Below are 27631 nucleotides of genomic sequence, written 5' to 3'. Positions count from 1 at the left end.
CACTGCCATTTGTTTTACCTCTTGAGCTTCTCCTAAAGATTTTGCCTGAGAGAAGTCCCACTGCCAAGAAAATTTGAAAACCACTGGACAATAGGAGTTCCTGTTTTTCTTTTGGTTATAAATTCTATTATTCTAGATGTCAAATTAGTATTGAAAATACATCATTAAGGGGCGCCTGGTGGCTTAGTGGGTTAAAGCCTCTGCCTTCGGCTCAGGTCATGATCCCAGGGTTCTGGGATCAAGTCCCACATCAGGCTCTCTGCTTGGTGGGGAGCCTGCTTCCTCCTCTCTCTCTGCCTGCCTCTCTGCCTACTTGTAATCTCTGTCTGTCAAATAAATAAAATCTTTAAAAAAAAAGAAAAAATACATCATTAAAACACTGATGGTTTTTAACTACATCATTCTGAGTTTATTTTGTGAAAAGACACTTGGATCTCAGAGGGGCCTGAGCACTCTCATTCATTCAGTGCTGTGTGGTGAATAAGAGCTTAGGCTCTGTGTTCCAATGGCCTGAATTCAAATTCAGCCCCAGACTCTTGCAATTACCTTGAACAATTCATTTTGTGCCTCTCTGTGCCTTAGTTATCTCTATAGGTCCTATTGTCATCACCTTCTATGAAGAGAAAACTGAGTCACAAAGAGGGTTTTGAGATGAGGAAGATAACAGTTTCCATCTCATGGAAATGAGTAATGATTAAATGAATTAATGTGTATAAAATGCTTATCACAGTAACTGACACAGTATGTGTGGAACAAATATCAATTATTACTATAAATTCATTTATTTTATTTTTAAAAAATGTATTTATTTGAGAGAGAGAGACAGAGAGAGTGAGCAGGAGGGCAGGGCAGAAGGAGTGGGAGAGAGAGTCTGAAGCAGACTACATGCTGAGCAGGGAGCGTGACATGGGACTCTTTCTCAGGACCCTGAGATCATGACCTGAGCCAAAAACCAAGAGTGGGATGCCTAACTGACTGTGCAACCCTGGAATCCCATAAGATCATTTATTTTAAATATCCATTGTGCATCTGTTACGTGTCAGTCATTGTGCTAAATTCTAGAGCTTCAGAGTGATTACCACATGGTCATACCCTCATGAGCATCCTAGGCTAGTGGGAAAGAGAAACCATAGGGACAGCCAAGTAAAGACTTGTAAAGCAGTGTGATGACATATGCTAAGGCTCTGAGGGAGGTGTTTACACAGACAGAAGGAAGAACTGATACAAAAGAGGTACTATCTCATGAAACACTCTCCTTAGTTCAGAAGGGGTGGAACATGGGCTGTGGGAAGACAGCAAGGGATAAAGAATGAAAAGGACAGACTGGGTTTGGATCTTTAGTAACTACAGTCTGGCTGGTCCCTCTAATTTGTTAGCTTTCCCCTGATGTAGATGCTGAGGTGATGAGCATATTAGGAATGCGTATATTCACTACCAGCTCACCCCTCCTCCACATCGTTTCTAGCATCCCATCCAATTGTGAGGAATTATAGTGTATAGCCCCTTGCCAAGTCAGTGTCTGAAAGTTTATACCAGCTTATATGTTTTATTTATTTATTTATTTTTAATTTATTTTCGGCATAACAGTATTCATTGCTTTTGTACCACACCCAGTGCTCCATGCAATCCGTGCCCTCTCTAATACCCACCACCTGGTTCCCCCAACCTCCCACCCCCCCCACCACTTCAAACCCCTCAGACTGTTTATATGTTTTAGTTATTCATTGAAAAGTCAAGGATTTCAGATAACTTCGAAACAAATCCGTTGCAAAAGAGAGGGTAGGAGAAAAGCTAAAAATCCCATAGTCTTGTCTAATAACATGCCATCTCTCTGAAAGCTAAGTGAGGCCCTTATACCAGAATCTCTGCTGTCTTTAGTTAAAGAAAAACTCAAGCACAATCCAGGCCTAAAGAAGAGATTATGTGGGAAAGTTCAGTGAAAAAGAAAAATACATTTAAGCATGAAAAGATCCTTGCTGAGAAATGAGCCCAAATATAGAACTACTATCTCTTCTTTGGACTCTACCCTTCTTTATGGCTCACCAAATTGCTCAGACATTGGCTTCTGAATGCACAAGGGGTGCCACACTTTTCATTAGTGTTATTTAGACACATGGCATAATTACTGGTCCTGTCATATCTTAGAGTTTCAATAATATACTGTGAGAATAAATGATCAATGAGCGAACAAAAGACAGAGAGAAACACAGGTGACTATCCTGGGGGCTATCTGAGCCACCACTAAATCCCACAGGTATCGAAAGGACAGGGGTTGTGGCTTTTGCTGCCCTTTGTGGCCACCAGAGAGCTTTATGTGTACATAATCAATTCCCTACTGGACACACTACAGGGATCAGTGAGTATTTAGTGAACACTTTGATTTCTTGGTTTGTGTGTCGCCTGGGTTAATAGTTTCTACTGTGAGACATCACTAAGGGGAAACATATATACTCATTGTAAATAAATGTAAGGAAATAATGATAAAGCATGAAATTGAGGCTCATCCAGTCTCCTGACTCTCTAGGCTGCCTTTAACTTTATCTCTGATTTGTGCTATCTGCATAGCTTTCCCTGAAAATTCAGATATTTCCAAAATGTGAGGATGTAAAATGCAAAACCTATCCTAATTTTTACTTACCAAATACCTCTGAACCTTCTCACTCGACTGAGATCTTTCCCATTCAGTTCAAGGGAGTCAGTACCAGACACTGCCTCTGTATTTGACATTGAGCTGGCTTATTGAGGGTAATACAGGGGAAGCTGAAGACTCAGTCTCTGCTCTTCGGACTTTTGTAACCTAGTTTGGGGATGAGGACATAAAGTTAACAACTGGGGAACAGTTAGAAGGACACTATGATAAAGAGCTAAATTGTGTTTTAGAGTTCAGAGAAAGGACAAATCTTTACAAAGTAGTGTGAATGTTACTCGGTTATCTTTAGTTTTTTACCCCTAGCCACCTCTCCTGGTGACTCCAATGGATGCAAATATTAGTGTTTTAAGGTTCTTAAATCTAATGACATTTTGTCACACAATATAAATTCTCAGTCCCCATGGAAACTGTAGTATAAGGGTATGTGTTGGGGTGAGAGGAACTTAATTTTAATCAGTGCCCAAAAAAGAGAAAGAATGACAGTTTACACACTTTGAACATGCATTCACATGTCCACCTTTTATTTATTTTATGTATTTTTATTTTTTAAAGATTATTGATTTATTTATTTGAAAGAGGGAGAGAGACAGCAAGAGAGGGAACATAAGCAGGGGGAGCAGGAAAGGGAGAAGCAGGCCTCCCATCCATCAAGGAGCCTGATGTGGGACTCAGTCCCAGGACCCTGGGAGCTGAAGGCAGACGCCCAATGACTAAGCCACCCAGGTGCCTCTTTATTTATTTGTTTTGTAAAAATATTGTATTTATTTGAGAGAGAGAGTGAGAGCAGAGTGAGCAAGTGTGTGTGTGAGAGAGAGAGAGAGAGAGCATGAGCAGGTTGAGGGGCAGAAGGAGAGGGTCAAGCAGACACCCTGCTAAGCAAAATTAATTTCCTCAGATTGTGACCTGAGCTAAAGGCAGATGCTCAACCAACTGTGTCACCTAGGCACACCCTCACATGTCCCCTTTTTAAAGAAACATATAAATTTGGTTGTTTTCTTCATGGATATATGCATCTCACTGGATTATAAGCCCTCTGAGTCCAGGGACAATCACTTCTTTTTATTTTTCATACATAGCCTGAAACTTAAATATCTAACAGATGCACTCAATAGTATTTATTGAATTACATATATATCCTAAAAAATTGAGCAACTATGTTGGTGATTATCAAAGAAATGATAATTTCTCAAGTCTCTAAAATCCCATTCCTGACTATTTGTCCTTTCTTTTTGTACTGACCTCACTAAAATTTCCCCGTTTGGTCCAGTTATCTTGATTAATTAGAGATTTATTTATATGTAAGAGCTGCTTACTTCCCATTGCCCTTTTACTAAAGGCAATAGTTCTTGGATTAATGATCTATGAAAAACCTAACATCCAAATTATTAATCCACTTCAGAGTCTTTGTGACTCTGAAGATCCCCACAAAGAACATTCATAGATACCTAGATACTGTGTATGGTCTACATTCTGCACTGTCTTGCTTTAAATTTTTTTTTACTCAATTTCTCAACTTTTCTGATATTAGCTACTTCTTATTTCTTCTCTTATGATTTATGCATTCCATATTCTATGATGTGGAGGAGTAGAGAGAGAGAGTGGTGGAGAAGCTCTGTCTAGATTCTGTCTGTGTAGTTTTGCATCTTGACTCTGCTATATGACCATGGGCAACTTATATAACTTATCTATTCCTAACTAATAGGCTTGGTATTAATAGTAAATGAGACCTGGTATATGTTATTTTGCCCCTCATATGTTCTCTGGCATTCTCCCTTGCTTCAGATTCACACCCATCCTATAGTCTCAAGGAGATTGGTTGAATCTGCCCTGCCCTTGGACTCCTCCTTTAGTATAACAGATGTTCTCCCCACTCCTCCTGACCCTGAGCCTTTTCTTTTCCTCTTCTGCTGGGTAAAGTGGGAAAGTCTGTATTGAAGGTTACAAAGGATAATAGTTCTTGAGGAGTGTTTCAGACCTCTAGTGAACATACATACACGTGTATATGATAATTGTCATCATAACTTCTAGATATGGCACTTTCATACTTCTTTTTCCCTAATAATAAAAAGGTCGTTGTAACTAACTATGTAAATGGTGATTTCTAGCCTGAAGAAATATTAGGAATACTTTAGCAAAGGTAAAAAAAAACAAACAAAAAAAACAACAAAAAAAAACTATTTTTCCTTTAGTTCTTTTTAGTCTTTGGATGATACTGATCTTCTAATTTCCATGCCAAGATTTGACGTTGATCAAAATTGTGGCCAATCCCAGATTTTTCCCATTGCCTGAAGTCTTTAAAACACTTAACATCATTGTCTCTTCCCAACTTTCTAGCACCTGACAAAATAATTTTAGAGTGGTCATTGAATGAGTGATCAGGTATCATATTGAGTTGTGACTTCACAGTCTGGAGAAATCATAACATGATCACAAAGAAAGACATTTTGGGGATTTTTCAGGCATCAGGAACTGTAAATATGGAGGACCCTTGAAAGCTTCAGCCTCCAAGTTCATTACATGCCTCAAGTCTGGGAACTGGGGCTTCAACAATCGTATAGGAAAGATAAGAAAGGAGGGGTGTTTGATGAGATTCTGACAGTCTGCCAAATTGGAATTTAACTTTGTTGATACATGTGATATTCTGGGTAGAACAATTATCCTTTTGGTTAGAAGTAATAAATATATTTTTGTTTAAAGGAGGGTGGTTGGGATTGTTAACTTTTTGCCTGTGGCAAGCCCATAATGTAAACCAATGCAGTCTGGATGGGAGGAAATAATCAAATACAATCGTGAGTTCCTAATCCCTTAGGAACAGAGACCCATGATATAGAAGCTCAGGTACTGGCTGTGAATGGTTACACACAGCGACTAAGTGTCAGAGAGAGCATTCAGATCCAGGGCTGTAAGACCCCAACACTGTTCTATTCTACCTTGTCTCATTCTGGAATTGATTCTAGAGCCAAGAATAACCTCAATCAGCTTCTGATCCAATTATTTCATTTTAAAGATAGAGAGACAAGGGCTAAGAAATGCCCATTTACTTGAATGAAAATCTCACCCTGTAAAATACTTAGACCACATCTTGGGGTTAGGGGTGATCCAAAAACCTTGATTAAAACGGAGGCTTGAATATGATCCCTCTGCATTGGTGGTAGGGCTTCCATATTTAATATTTAAGTTTTTAAGTTTTTCATGGATGCCTGATCTCTTCAAATGGATTTGATCCTGTGCATATGTAATGTGAACAATATTTTTAAATGCTTTTAATGTGCTCTTTTCTTCCACTTTTCAGTGTATATGACTTTTTCTCCAGTAAGTTCAAGAGCTACATCTATTATGTATTTCAGCAAGAATGAAAAGAAAGATAAAATTCAGCATCTGGCATCCCAATTAGGGTTTTTCAGAGCTCTAACAATACAATGGTCTTCATGCCCGAGTTTGTTGAGCGAAACTAATATACTGAATATCTTGTATCTTCACTTTCTCCCCATCTTGCCTATTAATTATTAATATGTTAAGAGTCTAACCTGGTAGGTATGATAATGGAGTTTTACAGACATCCTTAATATATAGGAAGATCCAGGTGGAAATACTCATATCAGTTAGAGGGATTTGAAGAGGATGAGGAAAGAGAGAAGTAGAAGCAGCAGATGGTTAGCCATCTGTCGTAGTCTTCCTCCTTTAGAATGAAATATCAGGGGAGAGAAGAATGTTAGAGGGGTAGGAGGGAATGCTCAAGGGTAAGAGATTTCTGCTCCCTCTTCACTTAGGATGGTAGAAGGTGAATTCCTTATAGACCATCTATCCCTCTTGCAACTAAGCATCACAGTTTGGTTAAGTGGAGGGAAAAACTGGGGTGTAGCCCTCTCAAACTATTCTTACTTCTCATGAAGCTTCAGTAAGAGTCAGAATTACCCACATGTCCCTGAGATAGGATGTGGAGGTTACTGGAAATTTTGTCTGGGGGGTTTGCCAGAAGGTATTCCTGGCATAAAGAAAAAGTGGTCCTATAGTTGAGGACTTCATGGGAGTAACAGCTGGCTCTTGATGGAGTCTGTGAAATTACCAGTAGTTAAGTCAGCATGGAAGATACCACACCCTGACCAGGGAAGGGAACACACTGTGAGTTTTACCAGTTGCAAACTTTGGCATTGAATGTCAACAGAACACTGAGGAGTAAGACTAGTCTTGTGTCTGTGGTCATTAATCCAGAGAGGAATCAATACAAATTACTGTTCAGTAGATATAAACAAAAATCCTGAAGGTGCCACATGCACTACCTCCTCCTTTTATCATGAAGTCACAGGCACCACAAACACTCTAAAAACCAGATACCATCTTGGAGAGGAGTGAAGAGACAGTAATCTGAAATACTGAGAATTTTATCCCAAAGAGACTGATAATTTACTTAAAAGAAATTTCTTCTTAGAAACCAGCAAACTGTTTCTACAAAGAGTTAAATAGAAAATATTTTATACTTTGTGAGCTATATAGACTCTTTTACAGCTACTCAACTCTGTCCTTGTAGCATGAATACAGCCATAAACAATATATATAGTGTTTTAATAAAACTTTACTTATTTAAATAGGTTGTGGGCTTATAGACCCTAGTTTGCCAATTCCTGGTTTATATCATTGTATCAGACTGAGTTTCTTGGATTTGACTAAAGATAAATTCCTCCTAGAGGTATAGAAGAAAGATGAAATTAAATGTAGGAACAATTGGCATTTTCTTTGTGCATCTTTGTGCAATATGAATAAAATTGGTTACTTTCATAGTGAAAGGGGAGAGGCAATCTTAGTATAAAGAGGAATGACTTTTCTTTTCCCCTTTCTCAAAATCTTCCAGTCCTTGGGAGTGTTGGGGTCTATGAGAAGCCAGTAAGGGGATTCAGAGTGGTTGATAGAATAGGGAGGGGGAAGAGCAGCTGACCACAAAGAAAAGAGCACACGTTCTGTGTCTCCTGGTCTTGACCTCAAAATATAGGAAAGGAGGACCTGGGAAGGGCAATCACTTTCAGTAACAGCCATAATTATGATAATGATGGTGATGATCAAAGTAATAATAATAATGATTATTGTTATTATTATTATCACTATGGTATCAGGATGGCCTAGGTTATGCTACAGTAAGAAACACCTGAAATCTTAGTAGCTTAAAGCAAAAAAAAATTTTATTTTTCATTCACTCTCCTTCTTTGTCAAGAGTCAGCTAGAGACTCTCTTTCACATTGTCCTTGAGCTCATTCCTGGACTCAGGCATTAGATGAGCCACTATCTGCACCATCATCAGTTGCAGTGTGCACCGTGTGATAAAGTACAAACTGGACTCCACTGCAAGTGACACACCTTACTTATGCTCACATTTCATTGGCCAAAACCAGTCATATGACTAAGCCCAAGTTAAAGGGCAAAAAAATTTATGATCCTTTTCCAGGGAGGAAAAATTATTGTTAATGAAAAGCAATTCAATATACCTCAACTACTATTGCCAGGTGATGACATACTGAGCATTGTGCAAAGCATGGTCTAATTTTATCTTTATTCAGAAACCCTGTAATATAGACACCATCAACATTTTACTGATGAGAAAATTGAGCATCTTGGGAATTAATAACTCATTTCATTCAGTCGGAAGATGGTAAAGATTTAAACTCAGCAAGGCCTAATTCCATAGCTTATACCCTAAGTACTATATTACACTGTCCTAATCATTTGTAGTATCTAGATTGGGGGTCTTAGACTCAAATGTGTTCAGGGGCCAGGATTTTATTACAATTTTTTAAAATTAACATATAATGTATTATTTGACCCAAGGGTACAGGTCTGTGAATCATCAGGCTTACAATTTCACAGCACTCACCATAGCACATACCCTCCCAGTGTCCATTACCCAGCCACCCTATTACTACCTCCTAACACCAGCTACCCTCAGTTTGTTTTATGAGATTAAGAGTCTCTTATGGTTTATCTCCCTCCCAATTCCATTATGTTTCACTTTTTCCCTCCCTACCCCCGTGAGCCCCTGCCCTGCCTCTCAAATTCCTTGTATCAGAGAGATCATGTGATAATTGCCTTTCTCTGATTGACTTATTTCATTTAGCATAATATCCTCTAGCTCCATCCATATCATTGCAAATGGCAATATTTCATTTCTTTTGATGGCTGCATGTATTCAATTGTGTGTGTGTGTGTGTGTGTGCACGTGCGTATACACGTGTGTATACACATCCTCCTCATACATTCATCTGTAGATGGACATCTAGGTTCTTTACATAGTTTGGCTATTATATACATTGCTGCTATAAACATTTTGGTGTGTGTGCCTCTTTGGATCACTACATTTGTATCTTTAGGGTAAATACCCAGTAGTGCAATTGCTGGGTCATAGGGTAGCTCTATTTTCAACTTTATTTTTTTTTATTTTAAATTTTTAATTTTTTATAAACATATATTTTTATCCCCAGGGGTACAGGTCTGTGAATCACCAGGTTTACACACTTCACAGCACTCACCAAAGCACATACCCTCCCCAATGTCCATAATCCCACCCCCTTCTCCCAACCTCCCTCCCCCCAGCAACCTTCAGTTTGTTTTGTGAGATTTTCAACTTTTTGAGGAACCTCCATACTGTTTTCTGTAGTGGCTGCATCAGCTTGCATTCCCATCAACAGTGTAGGAGGGTTCCCCTTTCTCTGCATCCTCACCAACATCTGTTGTTTCCTAATGTTAATTTTAGTGATTCTGGGCTGGTTTGAGGTGATATCTCACTGTGGTTTTGATTTGTATTTCCCTGATGCTGAGTGATCTTGAACACTTTTTCATGTGTCTATTGGGCATTTGGATATCTTCTTTGCTGAGATGTTTGTTCATGTCTTATGCCCATTTCTTGATTGGGTTATTTGTTCTTCAGGTGTTGAGTTTGATAAATTCTTATAGATTTTGGACGCTAGCCCTTTATCTGATATGTCATTTGTGAATATCTTCTCCCATTCTGTCAGTTGTCTTCTGGTTTTGTTGACTGTTTCCTTTGCTGTGCAAAGCTTTAGATCTTGATGAATTCCTAATAGTTAATTTTTGCTCTTGCTTCCCTTGCCTCTGATGGTGTTCCTAGGAAGAAGCCACTGTGGTTCAGGTAGAAGAGGTTACTGCCTGTGTTCTGCCCAAGGATTTTGATGGATTCCCATCTCACATTGATGTATTTCAGCCATTTTGAGTCTATTTTTTGTGTGTGGTATAAGGAAATGGTCCAGTTTCATTTTTATGCATGTGGCTGTCCAGTTTTCCCAACACCATTTGTTGAAGAGGCTGTCTTTTTTCCATTAGACTTTCTTTCTTGCTTTGTTGAAAATTAGTTGACCATAGAGTTGAGGGTCCATTTCTGGTCTCTCTATTCTGTTCCGCTGATCTGTGTGTCTGTTTTTGGCCAGTACCATACTGTCTTGAGGATTACAGTTTTGTAATAGAGTTTGAAGTCTGAAACTGTGATGCCACCAACTTTGGTTTGCTTTTTCAACATTCTTCTGGCTATTTGGGGTCTTTTCTGGTTCCATATAAATTTTAAGATTATTTGTTCCATATCTTTGATAAAAGTTGATGGTATTTTGATAGGAATTACATTAAATGTGTAGATTGCCTTAGGTAGCAGAGACATTTCACAATATTTGCTCTTCCAATCCATGAGCATGGGAAGTTTTTCCATTTCTTTGTGTCTTCCTCAATTTCTTTCATGAGTACTTTATAGTTTTCTGAGTACAGATTCTTTGCCTCTTTGGTTAGTTTTATTCTTAGGTATCATATGGTTTAGGATGCAATTGTAAATAAGATCAATTCTGCAATTTCTCTTTTTTTCTGTGTTGCTGTTTGTGTATAGAAATGAAACTGATTGGGGCGCCTGGGTGGCTCAGTGTGTTAAAGCCTCTGCCTTTGGCTCAGGTCATGATCTCAGGGTCCTGGGATTGAGCCCCACATTGGGTTCTCTGATCAGTGGGGAGCCTGCTTCCCCCCTCTCTCTCTGCCTGCTCTTCTGCCTACCTGTGATCTCTGTCAAATAAATAAACAAAATCTTGAAAAAAAAAAGAAATGTAACTGATTTCTGTGCATTGATTTTATATCCTGAAGTCCTATATGATTTCTATGAGTTTTGGAGTGGAGTCTTTTGGGTTTTCCACATAAAGTATCATATCATCTGCAAAGAGTGAGAATTTGACTTCTTCTTTGCTGATTTGGATGCTTTTTATTTCTTTTTGTTGTCTGATTGCCGAGGCTAAGATTCTAGTACTATGTTGAATAGCAATGGTGATAGTGGGCAGCCCCACCATGTTCTGACCTTAGGGGAAAACTCAGTTTTTCCCCATTAAGAATTACATTCACTGTGAGTTTTTCATAGATGGCTTGGATGGTATTGAGGTATGTACCCTCCATCCCTACGCTGTGGAGAGTTTTGATCAAGAAAGGATGCAGTACTTTGTCAAATGCTTTTTCAGCATCTACTGAGAGGATCATATGGTTCTTATCCTTTCTTTTATTAATGTATTGTTTCACATTGATTGATTTGTGGGTGTTGAACCAACCTTGTAGCCCAGGAATAAATCCCACTTGGTCATGGTGAATAACTCTTTTAATGTACTATTGGATCCTATTGACTAGTATTTTGGTGAGAATTTTTGCATCCTTGTTCATCAAGGATATTGGTCTGTAATGCTCCTTCTTGATGGCATCTTTGTCTGTTTGGGATCAGGATAATGCTGTCCTCATAAAATGAGTTTGGAAATTTTCCTCCCATTTCTATTTTTTGGAACAATTTCAGGAGAATAGGTATTCATTTTTCTTTGAATGTTTGGTAGAATTCCCCTGGGAAAGACATCTGGCCCTGGAATTTTGTTTGTTTTGGGAGATTTTTGATGACTTCTTTAATCTCCTTACTGATTATGGGTCTGTTCAGATTTTCTATTTCTTCCTGGTTTATTTTTGGTAGTTTATATGTCTCTAGGAATGCACCCATTTTTTCCAGATTGTCAAATTTACTGGAGTATGGTTGCTCATAATATGTTCTTATAATTGTGTTTCTTTGGTGTTGGTTGTGAACTTTCCTCTATCATTCATGATTTTATTTATTTGGGTCCTTTTCTTCTCTTTTTGATAAGTCTGACCAGGGGTTTAACAATCTTATTAGTTCCTTCAAAGAACCAGTTCCTAGTTTTGTTGATTTGTTCTATTGATTTTTGGTTTCTATTTCATTGATTTCTGCTCTGATCTTTATTATTTCTCTTCTCCTGCTGGGTTAGGCTTTCTTTTCTCCAGCTCCTTTTGGTGTAGGGTTAGGTTGTGTACTTGAGACCTTTCCTATTTCTTGAGAAAGGCTTGTATATAAGGAAAGGCTATATACTTTCCTCTCAGGACCTTATTTGCTGTGTCCCACAGATTTTAAACAGTTGTGTTTTCATTTTCATTTTTTTCCATGAATTTTTTCAGTTCTTTAATTTCATGGTTGACCCATTTATTCTTTAGTACAATGCTCTTTAGCCTCGTGTATTTGAGTTCTTTCCAACTTTCCTCTTGTGATTGAATTCTAGCTTCAGAGCATTGTGGTCTGAAAATATGCAGTGAGTGATCCCAATCTTTTGGTACTGGTTGAGATGTGACTTGTGAACCAGGATGTGATCTATTCTGGAGAATGTTCCATGTGCAGTAGAGAAGAATGTGTATTCTGTTGCTTTGGAATGGAATGTTCTGAATATATCTGTGATGTCCATCTAGTCCAGCGTGTCATTTAAAGCCTTTATTTCCTTGATGAACTTTTGCTTAGATGATCTGTCCATTTCAGTGAGGTGGGGGTGTTAAAGTTCCCTACTATTACTGTATTAATGTCAATGTGTTTCTTTGATTTTGTTATTATTTGTTTATATAATTGGCTGCTCCCAATGTTAGGGGCATAGATATTCAAAATTGTTAGGTCTTCTTGTTAGACAGACCTTTTGAGTACAATATAGTGTCTTTCCTCTCTTATTATAGTTTTTGGCTTAAAATCTAATTTGTCTGATATAAGGATTGCCACCCTAGCTTTCTTTTATTGTCCATTAGCATGGTAAATTGTTTTCCACCCCCCTCACTTTAAATCTGGAGGTGTCTTCGGGTCTGAAATAAGTTTCTTACAGACAGCATTTTTTTTTTTTTTTAGCATTTTTTTTAATCTATTCTGATACCCTGTGTTTTTTGATTGGGGCATTTAGCCCATTTATATTCAGGGTAACTATTGAAAGATATGAATTTAATGCCCATTGTATTGCCTGTAAAGTGACTGTTACTGTATATTGTCTCTGTTCCTTTCTGGTCTGTTACTTCTAGGCTCCCTCTTTGCTTAGAGGACCCCTTTCAATATTTTCTACAGGGCTGGTTTGGTGTTTGCAAATTCTTTTAATTTTTGTTTGTCCTAGAAGCTTTTTATCTTTTCTATTTTCAATGACTGCCTAGCTGGATATAGTATTCTTGGCTGTATATTTTTCTCATTTAGTGCTCTGAACATATAATGCCAGTCCTTCCTGGCCTGCCACCTCTCTGTGGATAAGTCTGCTGCCAATCTAATGTTTCTACCATTGTATGTTACAGACTTCTTGCCCTGAGCTGCTTTCAGAATTTTCTCTTTGTCACTAAGACTAGTAAGTTTTACTATTAGATGATGGGTGTGGACCTATTTTTATTAATTTTTGAGGGAGGTTCTCTGTACCTCCTGGATTTTGATGCTTGTTCCCTTTGTCATATTAGGGAAATTCTATATTATAGTTTTCTCCAATATACCTTATGCTCTCCTCTCTCTTTCTTCTTCTTCTGGAATCCCAATTACTCTGACATTGTTTTGTCTTACAGTATCATTTATCTCTCAAATTCTTCCCTTGTGGTCCCATAGTTGTTTGTCTCTCTTTTACTCAGCTTCTTTATTCCCCATCATTTAGTCTTCTGTATCACTAATTCTCTCTTCTGCCTCATTTATCCTGCAGTAAGAGCCTCCATTCTTGATTGCACCTCGTTAATTCCTTTTTGATTTCAACTTGCTTAGATTTTAGTTCTTTTATTTCTCCAGAAAGGGTTTTTATTTCTCCAGACAAGCGTTTCTCTAATATCTTCCATGCCTTTTTTGAGCCCAGCTAGCACCTTGAGAATAGTCATACTGGACTTTAGATCTGACATATTACCAATGTCTGTATTCATTAGGTCCATAGAAGTCAGTAGGCCTCTTGTTTTGTTTTTTTGTGATGCGTTTTTCTGCTTTGTTATTTTATTCAGATAAAAATATATGAATGAGGGAATAAAATACTAAAAGGGTGGAAAAGACCCCAGAAAAATGTACACTAACTAAATCAGAGGAGACCCAAAACTGGGGGGAGAAGAAAATGGGTTAAAAGAAAAAAATATATATATATATATTAACATAAATAAATAATAAATAATTATATATATTTATATATTTAAATATATAAATATATAAATATATTTTATATATATAAATATATAAAATATATTTTCTTTTTTGGTGAATAGACCTGAGCCACCCACTTGATTTTGGGTGTATTTTGGTTTATTAATATAAACTACCTCCCAAGATTTTAAAGAAAGAAAACCTTATATATACAGAAAAATAAGGGTAAACATGATGAAGGGATGGAATATGACTGTACAGAAAAAATTTTAAAAAAATCAGGAAAGGATTTGATAAGATAAGTTGCTCAGGAAGAGAAAGAAGAAGGAAAAAGAGGTGGAGGTAATGTGCTTAGGCTGGAGACTACAACAAAGCCCTGTATTAGATTTAGGGCATATTTTGATCTATTAGAAGAAATTGTATTCCAAAATTAAAAAAACAAAAACAAAAACAAATATCCTATATGTATACAAAAAATAAGGTTAAATACAATAAAGGATAAAATATGAATATAATAATGAAGGCTTTAAAAAATTTTTTAGAAAGGCATTAAGATAAACTAGTTAAATATGTTAAAAGAGGAAAGGGACAAATTTTAAAAATTAGAATAAGAAAAAAAAATTAAAAATTTAATTTAACTTTGCGACTTTTCTCATAGGGAGAAAGCCATGAATTCCATGCAATGCTTTCGCCTCTCTCTGGAGTTCCTCTCTTCTCCTTGATCAGTGAGCTTGATCTTGGCTGGATGTTCTTGATGATCTTCTTGGGGAGCAGCCTGTTGCAGTGATTCTCAAATGTCTTTCCTGAGGCGGAATTGCACCGCCCTTGCCAGAGGCCACGCTAAGAAATCTGCTCGAGTTCACTTTTGGGAGTTTTTGTTCCCTGAATGCTTTCTGTAGAGCTCTGGAGGATGGGAATGAAAATGACGGCTTCCCAATCTCCAGCCTGGAGGAGCTCAGGGCCCCACTCCTCAGTGCACCCTCAGAGAAAAGGGTCAATCCCTCCCGTCTCCCTGGTTTCTGGCCACGCTCTGTGCTCACCCACCCTGTGACTGAGCATTTCTGTCTCTGACACACCGCCCCATTTGGAATCTCCAAACTCAGCAGATTCCTGCCTCCAGAGGAGGAAGGTGAGTCTCCCCAGATCTGCCACTTTTGGGATCCCTTGCCTAAAGAGCAATGGCCCGACTGTGCTGCAGATCATGGCTTAAGGTAATCCTGAACTGAGAGATTGCTCCTTGGCTCTGTCTCTGTAGCTGGCTTCCCTGCTCCAATACCTGGCAGCTCTGCCACACTCAGATACCCCCAATCCTTCTGTGACCCTGTGGGACCTGAGACCATGCTGTCCCCGCGAGGGCTCCACCCCCGCTTAGCCTCTGGAGCATTGTCCTTCAGTGGAGCGGACTTCTAAAAGTTCTAATTTTGTGCTCCACAGCTCTGCCGCTTGCTGGGAGCCAGCCCCTCCCCCGCGGTTTATCTTCCTGGCGCTTCAGATTCACTTCTCCACATGTTCTACCTTTCAGAAAGTAGTCAATTTTCTGTTTCTAGAATTGCTGCTCTTCTTTTTGTCAGTCTGTTGGGTTTGTAGGTGTTCGGAATGGTTTGATAACTATCTAGCTGAACTCCTATGACCTGACATCATTTCAATCTGCTATTCCTCCACCATCTTGCCTCTTTCTGTTGAGGCTTTGGGAATGCAGGAGGAAAAATAGAAATGACCACCAGGCCACCATCTTCCAGGCCACCCCCCTCCCCTTCCTTAACCCTTGACTCTCCTGCCAAAAGGATGTATGCCGAGGTCCTGTCTCCATAAGTAACCTGATACCTACGCAAGAAACAGGAGTATCAGGACTCCCTCATTCCCTCCCATCACCAAATACCTTACCATGTATGGATGTGAACCCATGCCCTGCCTTATCCTGATGAAAGACCCTGCTGACTCCCTCCCAGCACGAACTTTCCCAGCTCCCTCCTCCCGAGTCTTGGAACCTTGCCGGAGAGTGCTGATCTCCTCCTGGCATGACTTTCCTGGCTCCCCTTCTCCTGAGCCCTGAAACTTCGCTGGAGAGTGCTATTTTTTTTTTTTTTTAAGATTTCATTTATTCATTTCACAGAGAGAGAAAGGGAGGGAAGCAGGCCCCCCACTGAGCAGAAAGCTCAGAAAGTTGCAGGGCTCGATCCCAGGACCCTGAGATCATGACCTAAGCTGAAGGCAGAGGCTTTAACCCACTGAGCTACCCAGGTGTCCCCAGAGAGTGCCATTAATAAATCTTGCCTTGCGCTTAACTCGCCTGGTGTTGTGTTTACCTTGCCTATAAAACCTTACACTTTCCCTTGTCATAGTTCACCTTAAACTGATTATTGCTGTGTAAAATTATGCTCATTATTATAAGATCTCCAGATTCTTTAAAAAGTCCGCAGCAATTTAAATTTTAATATGGAATTACCTGATTTCAAAATGTTAAGAACAGTCTAAGATTAAAAAAATATTATGCACTAAATAAAATAAATCTCTGGGCCCAACATGCCCCATAGAACAATAGTTTACAATCTCTTAAGGAGGTCTTCTGGTGGAGTCTAACCAGTTTGCTGGCAAAACACTAAATTGAGAATAACCTGCTCATATTATTAGTTAGGTAAGGTCCAAGTCTGTATGTGATCTCTGGTAAGAAGCAGAAAAGAACGATGTTGGAAAAGTCTGAATACTGAATTCAGATGATTGTCATCAAGATGTATAAATGTTTGTATACAATGGGGACATGTTTGTGAATACACATTTGATTTTCAGCCAATTCAAGTGTTTAAGGAGCCATGTAGCAATTTCATACTTGCAAGCTGCTGCCATGTAGCATGCATTAATTCTTTCTTTCTCTGGCCCGTGTGGCACTGTCATCATTCACTGGAGAACCTTCCTAAGGGAGGGGGGGCGTTCAGTGCCCTCCAGTTCAGTTTGTGCTTACCAATATAAGCAGTCTGACTTGTATTAATTACAGCAGAACAAATGGAAGGTCCATTTCCAGTTTCATTTAAAGCTAGTCACATCTATGTCTAGTAGAAGTAGTCAGGAGTGGGGTCAGATGGAAAGTTAGCTGACATGACTTTTCCTGGAAAGTGGCAGCTGAAGTTTTTAAAGGAGTTGGGAAGGAGTCTAACTTGGGACTTCTTACCTGGGGACTAAGTATGTTTTGGGGGAGTGCAGAACTATTACTTTTGTCAAATTCTCAAATAGGTCTTGCCACCTCTAACTTATCATCAAAACTTTCGACTTGGAAAATCATTAAGAAGAGTGTAGAAATGCCTCATCCCCAGCCATCTTTCCTTAAAAAGCATTGAAGGTAGAAAGTTTTGCTGACCTTTAAACATAAGCCAGGGTTTCCTGCTGCTTTTCTTTACCTGGAATGCTCTTTTGAGCCATTTCTGTCCTGCCAATTCCTTTCTTTAATAGCAAAAACAAAAACAAACTAATTTATAAAGCATTTTCCAGTTCCTTCACAGGATGTTTTTAACTCCTCTGAGTTCTGAGAACATTTTCTTTGTAGCTCTCTGATGACATTACTGTTCTGTCTCTTATACATGTGTATGTATGTGTGTGTGCATGGGTGTGTTCATATTAAATCATTTCTTTACAGAATAGTAAAGTCCATGAGGGTACCATGAGGTATCACAGGTGGTTGCTAGTACATGTTGAAGCTCAATATTTGCCAACTTGAATTGAATTCTGCTGTCTGGTTGGCTCCATAAGTTATTTGGTGTGGTCAATGAAATATTGTAGATTCTGGGCTTACGAAAGAGTGACTGAGTAATGACAGTAGATTATGTATTTGTGAACTCTAAGGGCTTCTTTGAAGAGTCACTGGGAAGAAGAGAGTTACAGTCGACTATAACTCTAACACCTAGAATAGAATCTGGTACATAGTAACTCCACAACAAATACTGTTCTGTGAGTGACTGATTAGATGAATGTGCCCATAAGTTATCCTTGTTTTAGAATTTATTAACACTATCATTTGTACTCATGGCTTTGTTCTTTTCTAGCTACCTACCTCTCCATCCATCCAAGGAACATTAGTTTTTGCCCAGGTGATAGTCTGATTACAGAAATTGAATCCACTATAGAGTACCATGGCAGGGTCATATTTTCTTTTGGTGTGATGTTTCCACATCTCTATAAGGTAGTCTTATTGTTTAATCACTTCCTTTTATAATCAATCCTTTTATAATAGGCTCCCTCTCAATTCTTGCAAGTCCTTCTGGGTTTAAGTCTGAATAATCATCAGATTGTTGTTGGTCTTAGGAAAAACTGGCCTAAGAATGGGGTACCAAGACTTATTTCCTCTGCCAGCAGTTGGAATCCAGGGATAGCTGGGGAGAAGTTCAATCAGAAAAGCAAGGAGCACCATTAAGGGATAAGACTGAAGTACCTGTTTTTGGTCTAGCCAACAAATGGACTAGTATTAGATCAAGATGGACATGATACAGTGATGTTAACCTACATACACATCTTAGAAATGTTGTACATAGAAGGGTCCTTTTCCATGTTATTGGTTTGCTGCTATGTACTAGCTTAATTTCCTAGGTCCTCTTTTTTTTTTTTTTTAACCAACTAGTATTACCTTTTCATTGATAAAGACATTAAAATTCCTCTCTTTTTCTTATTTTACAATTTATACTCTTTCTTTGTATTGATAGCATCATAGAATTAAAATCAGGGCATGTCTGTTGCTTGTTAGTACCATAACTTTTCCGTATGTTCTAACGTTTGTGAAATGAAGAATAAATTTCTTGAAAGTGGAGATTTTCAGACTCTTGACTCTAAGCATAAACATAAGAAGTGTTCTGCTTTTATGAGAACCATGAGTGGCCTAACTTATTTGACTATATCATCTGTGATCTCTGGGATCCATCATGGATCTCTGGGATCCACCTAATATAGTGCCAATGTGTAATTAATGTACGATGAGTGAAATCTTTCCAACTTTTCAATAACTGGCCAGTCCTGGAATCAGTTTAAGACTAACCTGTCTTCCTCTTCTGCACTGAATCAATCCTTTATAATTTTCAAAGGGGCACCTGGGTGGCTCAGTTGGTTAAGTGAATGCTTTCAGCTCAGGTCATGCTCCTGGAGTCCCAGAGATTGTCTCCCTCTGGCTTTTCCCCATCTCATGCTGTCTTTCTCTCTCTTTCTCAGTCTCTCTCTGACTCTCTCTCTCTCTCTCAAATAAATGCAGAAATCTTTAAAATATATATATTAGCATAATAGAAAAGATTCCTAAAGGTCTTTTGGATAGTTCTTTTATGCACTTAAATTCTGGGGATATAATGATAAAAGAAACTTGGGAAGGAAAGCAGGAGACCTTGTTTCCGCTTTGGTGTGGGCCAAGTAATTTAGTATGCTAACTTGTGTGAGTTGTCCTACCCCTCTGGGCTTGTTTCTTTATTTGTAAAATGAGGGGCTCAGATTAGATACCCTAAGAGCTTTTCCATATTTCACACTCTGTGAACCTATTGCTGAGACACCCCCAACCTTATGTCTAAACATGGTGAATGGGAGCACATTATGGGGAGCTCATTGTATCTCAGGTGTTTTCCTCCATATTGAATTAAATCCCTCACTTGTCTTTGCCTCTGCCTCATACCTCCCACAACTTTATTTTAGATTGTAAAGTTTGCTGCCAGGTTTTTTTTTTTTTTTTTTTTTTTTTTTTTTTTTTGCCTGTTCTTCTTGACCTAAAGTAGTAAAAGAGTTACCATGACAACGGAGTAATTTTCTTGGATAGCCACATTCAATTTGCTTAAGTAGATATTAGGAGTGCAACATGTTTCATTAGCTCCAGGGCCCTTGGGATGTAACACCAAAGTGCTTGGCAGACCAGAGCTTCAGGTTAAGCCCATTGAAACCTGGGTCTATTGACTGTGTAGAGATGACATTTTCTTTATAGGGTCTGTGTCTTAGTTGCTTAGACCTGGTAAGTACCAAAAGTAATTACTAAAGGAAATTGTAAGAAGATCTGCTACTTTAGCTAACAAAAAAAGAAATGGAAGAAAAGCTTTAAGCACAGTGCTGGATAGCATAAATCAGAAAGTAAATATCCAAGATATTAAAAAATATGTTTTGTGTCTGTTTGTTTATTTTCCTTTTATATGAAAGAGAAAAACAGACCTTTATCTAAATTAAAGGTTAGATTCCCAAAGGCAGTATATTAAGTAGATGGAAATTTTATGCAACTGATATCCAACAGTAAGGAAATAAAATGAATTTGGTCATTTGAGTAAAATACTAATTCTAATTAATAATCATAAGGGTGATACAGATACAAATATCTATCATAATAATAGTAGCAGTGAACATTTTTTAATGTTTTCAATGTGCCAATGTGTTCATTACAACCATATAGAATAATAATAATAATTATTATTATTATTATCTCTGTTTTACAGATAAGAGAAATGAAGATTTGGAGAGGTTAATAACCTGCCCAAAGTTATGGCTGTTAAGTAGGCAAGTTGAGTAGGAAATTTAAGGTGATCTCACTATCACCTCTTGCATTTAGTCATATTCAATACTTGCATAATATGAACATACCTTTTAACTTCCCAGACCTTTGAGGATGATGGAGTTAAAAAGCGAAGAAGGTTTTAAGATACCTTCTCCAAGGACTGTGTTAAGTGTGTGTATGTCTAGGTACTAATGTGGAAATGACAAGTTAGACAAGCAGATGTCTTCACTGTGTAACAACACCAGGATGATTTTATGGGACATATTGGAGTGTTTCTGGAGGGAGCCTAGCCATATGCCATAAACCTGTGGAGCTTTTTCAAAATTAAAGAGAGCCATGCAAGCCATCTATTGTTAAGATTTTAAGATAACCAGAAAATAGAACATATATCCATGTGCACCCTCACATCCACCATAAACATTTTCTATTCAATACATGATTATACGTAGACACAAGGACCCAGAATGTATTCTTTCCAGACTTAAACTGTGGATTCTGTACTTATAGAAAATATTATCCATACATATACATAAGAAAACAAAGCAGATTCCACTGTTCAGATGGGAAATTTCTTAACATGGTAAGCCAGGGTGGGGTGATAACATCTAACTTTGACTTATATTTGTATCAGGGTGGGAGACATCATATGGGGTATGAGAACATGGAATTGAATCAGGTGGAGCTGTGTCTGTACCCTGAGTGTACTGCTTATTAGCTGTAATATTTTAAGGGGGGATTTGATTTAAACATTCTCAATTCCATCAGCAGTGAAATAGGGATAATTTCTTACTCACAAGGCAGTGAAGCAAGGTCTAGTGAGTTGTTGGTAGGGTGTGGTAGCATGGGATCTACCTATATGAAGACATGAAGCTTGTCTTTGAAGAGACTGTAGGAGAGGGGCCAGACATGCTAACCTTGACTTAGTGTACTGGACATTGTAATTACCCTTGAAGGTCTGCTTCACTCCTCACCTATTACATAGTTACTCTGCAGATTGATTGGGCCCTGATTAGCAAAAGCCAGTCAGCATTCTTTCATCCCATTTGGCAAAGCATTTATGCTCAGGTATTAGCAATAACCATAGATCTAAACCAATGAACATATGCCATTTACCTGACCAGGTTAGTTAAGTCAGAATATGGAATTATTTTATATGTAATTAGAGAAAAGATAGGGTCCCTGTCTTATTTTGAAAGATATAGTGTACAGGTACAAGTTCTGAGGCCACTATAGCCACAAGAGAAGATGTTTGGATATAGCTATCAAATGTAGGAAGGAAGAGACAAGTGAATTTTAAGGAAATAGAGCCAGATCCCTGATCAAGCCATTCCTAAACCCCGTCCTACTTTTTTTCACTTAAATGAGACCAGAAGTTCCTTATGCCATTTAAATATGGTTGATTTGGATTTGAATTTGTTATTACTTACAACTGAAGGCATGATAAAATACACACACTTACAGTTTTAATTGCTGGAGGACAGAAATGATGATGAGTTTAGAGTGAGCTTGTGTTTTGAACTTGTTCCTGGTAAAAGCGTCAACCACTCCATCCCCTTCCCCCACCATCTCTCCATCCTTCCTAACCATCTGCCCCCAAACTTTGGACACATGTTTGATGCATAGGCTGAGATAGTTTTGTAATTAGAAGTTAAGCAAGAATTTTACCACACTCTGGTGCACATTAGTTTCAAGCTATATTGCTTTAGGGCCCGCTAATGGACATTAACACAAAGAAGGCACCAGGCCTTTTACTTTTACAACTTTGGCCATAGAAGACAGTAATACCTTTGTGTGTGGCACATGGTTGCTCTTTTCCTTAACCAGGTTATCTATGACAACTTGCTACAAAGTTTAAAGAAATATGTACGGAGTTAAGTGTAGCAGTACAGTATTGAAGCAGGTTTATGGAGTAAAGTATATCATGTTTTACTTCTTTTTTATATGACCAACTGTTAAAGTATAAGACAGAGGACAGGAGAATAGGAAGAAAAGGATGAGAACAAGTAACTGATTCTAGGAACCAGCATGGATCAGGAGACTGGTGAGCAGCAGAATAGGATCTTGTGGCTCTGCCTTATGCTCATCTTGGTGGCTCTTCAACTTTACATATTTAATTCTCAATTTTTAAATTTTGTACTAGAATCATGCTAGTGAAGACCGCCCTAACTTATTTAATAAATAAGCTCTAAAATCTCAGTGGCCCAACAAAATAGAAGTTAGCTATTATATTCATGTAATAAGTGAAGTCTTGTGATCCTGGCATGTGTTGCTGATTTTTCTCCATGTTGAATTTGAGGAGTCAACTTTTTCTATCTCATGTTCTGCTATCATCTAAGGCAGGGGTTGGAAAATAATGTCCTGTGGACTTACCACTTATTTTGTAAATAAAGTTTTATTAGAACATGATTTCAAATGTTTATGTGTTGCTCATGGCTTCTTTTGTACTATGAAGGTAGAGTGGAGTACTTCTAACAGAGATAAGATGACAACAAAGTATTAAATATTTACTATCTATTCCTTTTCAGAGAAGTTTGCCAGCCTTCGCTCCATGGTCCCTGTGTCCTCTGCATTCAACAAGCAGGAATAAAAGTGCATGGAGAACTTATAAATGCGTCTTTAAAGCCTAGGATGAGAGAAGACATTCATTTCTTCTATTTCTATTTTATTGGTGAAACTTGGTCACATGGCCACAATAGATGTAAACAGTTCCAGGAAATGTAGTCTTTGGCTAAGAAGTCTCCTCCCAGCAATGATTTGACATTATGAAGGGTAGCACCCAGATTTTGGTAAACAATTATCAGTTTCTGCTACAAAACACATCATCATAGCCTTGAAAGAGACCTTATGGGAGCACCTGGGTGGCTCAGTTGGTAAAGTATCTGCCTTCCACACAGGTCCTGATCCCAGAGCCCAGGATTGAACTCTTTATCAGGCTCTCTGCTCAAGGAGAGTCTGCTTTTCCCTGTGCCCCTCACCCCTCTTGTGCTCTCTCTCTTTCTCAAATAAATAAATAAAAATATTTTTTTTTAAAAAAAGGGATTATAGGAGTTATGTTTAATGAATTAATTTCTCTTCATCCCCTGTATCCTATGTTTCAGGCGAAAAAAAATTTTAAATAAATGAATAAGATTCAGTCAAATAAGTGAAACCACCACACACAGATCTCTTTCACTCTTGTTACAGGAAATTCAAATTTAAGACAATCATTTCAATAATCATGTTGGGAATAATGGATTGATAGGAGAGGGGAGTATGGGTTCTGTCTGGTCCTGGGTTAGTGTTTCCAGAGATGTCAGCTGCTGGCTGTTCCTGGATGGATGAGGAAATTGAAAATGGATTTGTTTACATTGAAAGACTTGAGCAGAGACTCAGAATTGAGGCTCAGAGGACACTGGGCATGTGGAACTAGGCTATGCAGACCATACCTAAAGCTTACCAAGGAACCTTGCTGGCAACTGGGGAAGATGGAAGATGTCAACAATAATGTCAGTTTCAGCTGATGAGTACAGGACCAAGAAAGGCTTGCCTATCATGTCCTTATGAAGGCTCCCTTTCTTTGATTAAATTCAATTAGATGTTTACTTTTTGCTTGGCAGTGAGGACACTAAATAAGACATCATCTTTATCCTTGAGGAACCTGTGCTTTAATAGAGGAGATACACACAAAAATAAGTAATTTCAATAAAATGGTAATTCTCTTGAGGATACCATTCACAGGTGCCTAATTCCATATGAAGGAGTGGTCTGGGATGCTAAGAATGACTTCCTAGATGTGATGGCACCTGAGTTCTATATTGACAGGTGAGGTTAGGTACAAACAAAAGAATGAGTAAGGGGAGAATTGAAATATCATAGGAAAACCCATAGAAGCCTAAAGTAGCACAGTCATTTGGAGGAAATTAAAGTTTCTGAAACTGTTTAACCTAAGGTATAAGAGGCAAAATATTAGGACTTGGATCTGGAACAGTGGCAAGGGGCAGATTATAGTGGTCCATGTAGACCATGTTGAAGACCTAGGATTCTGTTATTTTGGTGATGGGGAGACATTGGAGCTTTTCATTCTACATTGCCATTTCTTTTTACTAATGGGCTAAAGCTGCGTTCAGAATAGAGGCTGCTGACGTGCTATAAAAACTATAGTGTAAGGAGAAGCATGGAAGATGATGCATATCTCACTAAAGACATAAGCCAAGATCAAAAACCTAGAGCCCCTAATAAGCCCTTGATCAATAGCAGCATCCTTAGTTTGGCCATGGCTCAGCTAAGGAGTGGAGAGAACCCTTAGTTCCACAGGGTTTTTTTTTTTTTTTTCTTTGAGATTATGAAAGGTGGGGTTGTATTTTCAGAATCCTAGCTCCTGCTTCCATATTATATATCCTCAAGCATAGTTTTCTTCATTGTTCTGGGCCTTGTTTTAACTCCAAAGAATTAAAAGGCAACATTTTGTTTGTGGGAAGAGGTAGGGGTATACCTGGCATCCTGGATTAGTAATTTTTCTTATCTGTTTGCCTTTATAAATAATTTTGCTTTCGGTCCAGTCTTGCCAGATGAGAAAAGGCACTTTGAGCTTTTAGAGGACAAGGGACTCCTTTCCCTTTTTAGCAACTTCTCTTGTTTATATCAATACCTCATTCCTATGTTTCACTCCTTTCCTGCCACTCTTTCCATTCTGAGCTGTCATTACCACTTTTTTAGCAATAAATAAGGAATGAAGGGCAAAACACAATAGCCTGCCACGGTTGCTAACAAGGATAAGTCTGTGGGAAACTTTTTTAGAAACCTCAGAGAAGAGACTCTAGTGGTGTCTCAGCCCACAGGTTTCAGCTGCAATGGGAACAATGACTCTTCTGCCTACCTCCAAAGGACAAGATGAGACATGGGGCTTGTTTTTCCTTTCTCTTCCAAGCTTCAAACTTGAGCAAACAATCTTTACTTAACCCATATGGAAAACTTGCAAACACAAACACATTCCTCTTCTCCTATTAGTGCTGGGATGAAAAGCAAATTTCAAATTAGTTAATGTTCATGTAGTTAAGTGGTTCCCTATTGACTGGGAATACGTAGGTGGGGGAGTGGATTTGGAGGTGGGCTTTTGCGGTCTGGCCAAAGGCAGAATGAAAGCCCGAGTCACTCAAATTGCAAGAGAAAGTTTAGGGGGAAAAAAGCACAAAGAAATCATGCAGGTAGTACAGAGCCTTGCCTATGTTATATGTTGGAGTTCCCACTCCAACATATCTTATGGTATATTTGGGTGGCACTGTGAAAAATGGAGACAGACTTTTGAGGAGGGACCATCATGTTCCTTGTCATGGTCCATGAATATTTATGGAACAGCCCTTTATAGGGGTGCTTGGCGCCACCACACAGTTTTATTGTTTGGCAGATTGAAAACTAGTTCCATGCTCACCCTTGGTCCTCTGAAAAGAATGTTGGGGCTTCCAAAAATGAGGTGGCCACATCATTCCTGTTGGAAGACATGACCCTCTTTTTCCATCGTGAGAATGTCTATGCATGCAATTTGGGAAGCAAACCAATTAGGAACTGAACAGTCCTTATATCAAGAATCTTGGGGAAATATCAGCTAGTTTAGCAATTTCATCCTCATACCTATAGTGAAGTATTTGAGGAAAATTCAGGATGACACTATCCTGGTGAATAAGAGAAACAAACAAACAAAAAAATCAAATATTTTGAACAAGTTCAAAACTGGTTTACAGGTCATAAATCAGAGGAAGCTTTGATTTAGAGCAATATCCAGCAGTCAAGAGAGTTTGATTTAATCCCAGAAGGGCTCCTTCTCTAATAAATCGCCACATTCACCCTGAAATATCACTGTTATGTCATAGATGTCAGAGTGGTTTTAACTATGGGCCCATAGTGTTCATGGATGGACATCAGGAAGGTACATAACTGGGTATTTTGTCTTTAGAGAAAGAGGAAGAGTGAGCAAGTGGGGTGGGGGAATAGAGGAGAGAGGCAGAGGGAGATGGAAAGCGAATCTTAAGCAGGATCTACTCCAAGCCCCGTGCAGAGCCTGTAGCAGAACTCAGTCTCACAACCCTGGGATCACAGCCTGAGCTGAAATCAAGGGCTGGTCACTTAACTAACTGAACTACCCAGTCACCCCATAACTGGGTATTTAAACTTGCTAAAATTCTAGGCAAATTTCAGGTATGTGTCTGTGTTCATGTGTGAGTACTTTGTGCTCGTGTGTGTATGTGTGTGTGTACTTTTCTCAGAAGATTTATTGCTTTCATCAGATTTCAAAGGGATTTGTCAGACTTAAGTATTAACAATGAAAGTTAGAGTGTTGAAGTAGAAAAAGACTTCAGAAATACCTGGCCCTGAGCATTTCAGTGTGCTTTGCTGTGCTCAAATTTTCATGTTCACGAGATTTACCTGAGATGCTTGTTTAAATATTGCTGAGCCCTACTTCTAACCAGACAGACTAATTTAGTAGATGGTAGAGGCGGTGCCCAGAGTTCTGCTTCTTTTTTTTTTTTTTTTTTTTTTTGGTCTAAAAAAAATTATTGGAGGTTTTTTGTTTGTTTATTTTTAATTTATTTATTAATTGCAGTATAATTGACACACAATGTTACAGTAGTTTCAGGTGTACAACATAGTGATTCTACAAGTTTGTACATTATGCCTTGTTCACCACAAGTGTAGCTAGCTTCTGTCATTATACAACACTATTACAATACTCTTGTAGAGTTCTGTTTTTTAAAAATACTAATTCCAGCATAGTGAATATACAGTGTTATATTAGTTTTAGGTGTACAATACAGTGATTCTGCACTTCCATATATTACTCAGTGTTCATGAGTTAATTGTAGGCTTCGTCCTCTTCACCTATTTCATTCATCGCCCCACCCACCTCCTCCCTGTAGAGTTCTGCTTTTTAATAACTTCAGGGATCATGAGCTGAATGCATGGGCTAAAGATCATACTCTGAATGCCAGGTGAATTTAAAAGATAGAGGGAAGTGTAATGGTCAGGTGCACAGGATTGGTAGAAGTCACATTTCCTTCAAGCCAAAGAAGCTCTTTTTCTGCTTGGCATATTGAAC

General features: G+C 38.4%; 1 long non-coding RNA gene across 4 annotated transcripts in view; it reads left to right on the top strand.

Moving 5' to 3' along the window:
- Nucleotides 1-23528, top strand: part of LOC106006136 — a 41633-nt gene extending 18105 nt beyond the window's left edge. For 3 of the 4 annotated variants that reach the window (XR_006602261.1, XR_001180022.2, XR_006602260.1), the window contains one exon: nucleotides 23088-23528. This is a non-coding gene — a long non-coding RNA (uncharacterized LOC106006136). Of the gene's footprint in view, nucleotides 1-20503; nucleotides 23049-23087 lie in introns of those variants that run through there. The other variant, XR_006602262.1, reaches the window with a different exon arrangement.
- Nucleotides 23529-27631: the final 4103 nt, after the last annotated feature.

The sequence above is a fragment of the Mustela putorius genome, unplaced genomic scaffold (assembly GCF_011764305.1).
Source record: "Mustela putorius furo isolate JIRA1106 unplaced genomic scaffold, ASM1176430v1.1 tig00003859_pilon_pilon_pilon, whole genome shotgun sequence".
Classification (NCBI taxonomy): Eukaryota; Metazoa; Chordata; class Mammalia; order Carnivora; family Mustelidae; genus Mustela; species Mustela putorius.
The sequence above is the reverse complement of the archived record's forward strand: the minus strand, read 5'-3'. Positions and strand labels throughout refer to the sequence as shown.